Raw genomic sequence first — 5,334 nt, 5'->3', positions numbered from 1 at the left:
GAATAGGAGGTGGCTGTTGATATGGCATTTGTGGTTGAGTTGGATATGGATATGTTGGTTGTGGGGGAACATAGGGCTATTGGGATTGGACCGGTCTTGGGTATTGTCTCACATTGGGATCCACATAATAGGATGTGCTCGGTGCGTCTTGTGATGGATTCACCGTTGGATGAGATTGTGTGAATGTTAGTCCTATCGACACCAGGTTGAACCTAGGTGTCGGCCCTTGATAAGCCACTATCATGACTGTTGGTCATACAATCTGAGGTCTGCCTTGGAAATGAGGTAAAGGTCTTAGTGGTTGAGGCATCCTCTGAGCATTTGCCTTCTCTGTTGTGTGTCAATGTATGATCTATAATTCCCTCATATTTCGAATGGTCCTGCCTCTGAATCAAATCAAAGGACAGGTCTGCCTTCAGCATGCAGATTTTGAGAATGTAGATCAGTTTCAGAGGGTGGCATCATCACCCTTGCCATGTGTTCCGTAACAATAGGAGGTCCTGTGGTCACTGTGGTTGTGCGAGCCAACGAATTCATGTCATTTGTGTTATTAAAGAATTGAGCTCGTGGGTCAAACCTTCCAAAGAAATTGGCTATGCCTTCATAAACCTTGTTGGAAGTTGACTATGTAGGGGACTGAGCCCCTGAATTTGGAGCAATGGATACTTGAATATTGTTATGGTTTGACATGTTATCCTCCATGCTCAAGGTCTTGTCTGTACTTGACTCGTATTCAAATAGTGGTCCTAGCACAGATGATGTACTGTTCAAAGAAGACCTTTCCCTAGAAGTTAGACTTGAGCCCAAAATGGCCTCTAAATCTACGTTGGATACGCTGTCTTCTGGAGCAACTTCGGGTCTTAAGATGCGACCGGACCTAAGGTGCATGTATGATTCTAAGGTTCACAATGAATTAGAGCTGCTGTGAAAGTGTTCAGTCTGTCAGTGTCACAGTGTGCAATCCTAATGCAATAATTTATTGCAGCATGCTGCAATAACGGTAATGCAGCGCCTTGACTTTTCTGGCTCCCAGCACTGATTGATCAATGCAGTCTGGTATGACAATGTTGAGTTTTTTGTAGGAAGGATGCACTGTTCACAAATTTTGATGTACTAATTTAATGCAGTGTGTTGCAATAAATTAATGCAGCGCCTTGGCATTTTCAGGCTATTTGACTTTCTGGTCTGGATTTTGACTTGGACACTTCATGCAAACATCACTTAGCTTCTCAAGATGGATCAGTTCATTGTGGCACGTTGCAATAATTATTGCAGCACCGATATGATAATTGACACTCTGACTAAGTTGGTAGTTGATTTAATGTTCCCAAGATTTGTGTTTACTAATCAAGAGATTTTTGAAAAAAGTCAACTCTTAATTAATGTAGTGCCGATGCAATAAATTCTGCCAGCTAGTGCATTAAATTTTCTGACAGGTGGTTGGTGACAGCTGTCAGTGAGACTGTTGGGAGCTAATGCAGTGGCCTAGAATACTAATGTAGCATGCATGAACCCGACCTTAGTTTTGACCATTTCACTCATTTTTTGTGTTTTTTCAAGACTGTGATTTATGTATAGTGCTCTGTGGGTGCTCTGCTAACTATTTGAAGCATAAAAACAATGAAAACAACAACTTTTAAAACTCAGAAGCCACTTCTTGGGTCAAATCTAGCCCAAAAGCTGACTGTGATAGGTCGTTCTAGATGAGGAGAAGCTCCTTATCATGAATCTAAACTTTTTATAACAAGAAACAACAAAAAATAACACGTTTTCATATTTTCAGACCTCTGGCCACTCTTTCTCTCCTACTCACCTTAGCAACCAACTAACGGTTTTCAAAGGGTAATAATAAGGAAAACAACAACAAGAACCAAGCAAGGTTGCTTACCTCCCCAACAACGGTGCCAAAATTTGTTAAGTCTTCATTCAACCAAGCCACTTCGGAGAGCTCATCCTCCAAGCTACTTCCTTGTGGGAGTTGATTGACTTGCGGCTGCGCGATGTTGTCACAGACACCGTCCTTGGATTCTATCCAAGTTACTACACGATCGTAAGGGGGAGGGGAATGAGAAGAATAAAGTAGAGAAGCGTGAAGCCCAAACAATTTTGACAAATTCCAAGGATGGAATTTAGTTCAGGAAGGGGGGCATGTTACGCAAGTAACATCTTTCATCTATTGTATTCCATTCGCTATAGGCCGTGGGCCAAGAAGGGTTAATTAGAAGGCAAAAACGCTAAGGCCAAGTTTAGGGTTGAACCTCCCTTCAAAAGGACTATGTATAAAAGCCAAGCTGGTTGACTTGGTCTTCATTCTTTCCATTGTGGAGAATTGGAATAGAGAGCAGCTTCATTCACTCTTGTGTTGTGGTCTTGTTTTCGTTCCTTTTACTCTTGCTTGTTGCTATGCATAGGATCGATTCCCTTTCACAATGCTCACGCTTCTCTACTCTATTCTTCTCATTCCCCTCCCCCTTACGGTCGCGTAGTAACTTGGATAGAATCCGAGGATGGTGTCCGTGACAACACCGCGTAGCCGCAAGTCAATCAGCTCCCACAAGGAAGTAGCTTGGAGGATGAGCTCTTTGAACCGGCTTGGTTGAAGATCCCCACGACACGTTGGTGTCCGTCGAAGACTTAACACTATTACAACATGAAAGAAAGAGGCGAACACAATAATTTGAATATTTTTAGCATATGCCTTTGTAAGACATATTTTTAGCATATGCCTTTGTAAGACATCATCTTTTTCACAACTGTTGCATATACTTCATACTTTATAACTATGTTTTCTAAAATTTTAATGGAAAAGTAGTGTTTCTCATCGAATTTATTATTGAGTGGCATCAAATTTTAATGAAAAATTAATGTTTGTCATCAATTTTCTTATTATTTTATCTTAGATTTAAATGGAAGAATTAATGTTTGTCATCAACTTGGATGAGTGTGAAGTTGTAAAAGGATGCAATTTGTACAAGTTAGCATCACACTTATGAACAAAGAATTACAACATGCACAAGACAACAAAGTTAGAGTAATGTAGTGTGCAATCACAAGCATGTGTGGTGGCTTGTAGCATTTGAGGTCCCCAAAGAAACCCACTCATACTTGAAGTTGGTCTTCAAATGCTCATTGATTTCAAGCCTCATAGGTGCTCAAACACATGGAGAGTTGCTTTATGTTGAGGGATTTGGATCATTCAACATTGAGTGGCATATGTCACTTAACTTAAAAACATTGAAATGCATGTTTGGAGATCAAATAGGTGCAAATGCAACCAAAACATGCACTTCTTGCATGCAGACACATCAAGTATGTACAAAATAAAGAAAATGTGCAGAAAATTTAATTGTTGATGGAAGGGTACCAATGGTGCAATGGGGTTATGACTTTGTGATCAAGATGTTGCGCCTAGGTGAGATAAGATTGACAAGAAATGGGATGCAATTTTCAACGTCCCATTAGAATGAGGCATTTTTTTTTCTATTTTGCATGAAAAAATGCATTTAATTGAGAAGTTTCTTTATTTACATAATGTGTACATGTGGAATATGAAACCTAAGGAGAGGGCCGCAAGTTGTGTTTCAAAGGTTGAAGCTCTTTTTTCTAGATTGGGCTTGTATCGAGGAAATGTGAAGCTTGAGAGACTCTAAATTGTCAGGGGATTCAAGAAATCTTCCTTCTAAAGTGTCTATGGGTGGTGCAAAGCCACATAGATTTTGGTCCAATCATGGGAAAAATTAGGAAGACAAACATCAGGATTTTTGGAAAGAATTATGTGATTGCACCATGAATTTAGAAGCTGATCCTAATTTGAGAAATTTGAGAGCTAGTGTTTGGAAAGGATGTGATAAATTAGAAAAGATTTTAAGATAACATTCCATGACTAAGAATGATGTGCAATTATTGAAGAATGTTGTAATGGAGTTCACACAAGCCATGGTGGATGGCTGGGGAGAAACACATTTAATGCATGACATGGTGAGGTGAAACTCAATTCTAAAGTCAATGATTTCAAAAAAACTTGATTTTGACCTTATGTTTCTTGTCCCTATGTGTAGAACCTTCTTTACACACATGGTTTGCGGTTTGTAGATCAATATGGATCTTTGAATGTTGAGTGCACAAGGTATGGTAAAGTCACATTATAGAGCACAAGATGCATAATTGAATAGCACACATCATGGGGGTGGTGTGGTTAGAAAGCAATGCACTTAAAGAAATGCTTGAATGGCTTTATCATGGAATTATTAGTTCTTCCAATGTACGAGAGAAAGCCTTGAACACACAATTAGGTCAAGCCATCATCAATGTAAATAAAAACAAGAAATGAGCATCTTGGAAAGCATCACATGCAAATCAAGGAATTAAAGAATAGAGGGCAACAAGAGTTGGTTGTGGAAAAATATGGATTGCATCACATATTTCCTAAGGGTTCTTTGAAAGTGGTGTAAATCCCACTAATTCTCATTGTCGTCCTCCAATGAAAAAACAATGCAAATACACTCTTGTAATTGTGAACGGTTTATGCCCATATCGAATGCGATTTTAAATTTAAAATATGGATTTTTTCAATTGAATTTTCAAGGTGTCATTAATGGTTCTTTTTTATTTATACAAACACTCCATTGTGAAAAAAATATTGATTCATTGGTAAATCTAAACACTTAAAAAAATTATTAATTGAATGCACCATGACATTGACCTTTGAAATAGAACTTGTGCAATGCCTGCCAGAAAAAACTTCTCCCACCTAGCCTCATGCACCCTCCATTAAAGGCACATAAATGCTTAAAAAGAAGCCCTTCAAAAAGAGCCTTAACTAATATTAGGCTCTAAAGCCTATATTTATTAGCTGAAAGGGCTATAAAAATCTTCATTTTAATGCACTCACTTTCTCATTGTCCTTCTCTGTCACTCTATCCCTTCGCTCATGGAAAGGACAATGTAAAGAATGAGGGAGAAAGGTAGGAGACTCAACTACAGCTTTCTTCACAACACACAAAAGAGAGAGGACACAAGGTTGGAGGCTGAAACTTATCTTCACTTTTACACACAACAACAACAATGAAAAGATGGGTATACACTATATGTGTAACCCTAGAATACACGGTTCATATGTGAACCCAATCCAAACATACGTGGCTATCTAACTATGCCACAAGTATACCTAACACAAGACGGTGACATAAATGATAGTCACCCAGGATATACATCAGGGGTAGAGCTTGATATCTCAACACTCCCCCTCGCTCAAATCCATCTCGAATATACCAAGTAAGCTCCTAAATCTGCGAAGCTTCTCTGTACCCAAGGCCTTCGTGAGAATGTCAGCCA

This window comes from Cibotium barometz, chromosome 29 (genome assembly GCF_041138505.1).
Source record: "Cibotium barometz isolate CiBa-2024 chromosome 29, ASM4113850v1, whole genome shotgun sequence".
NCBI classification, from domain to species: Eukaryota; Viridiplantae; Streptophyta; class Polypodiopsida; order Cyatheales; family Cibotiaceae; genus Cibotium; species Cibotium barometz.
Note: the sequence above shows the minus strand (reverse complement) of the source record.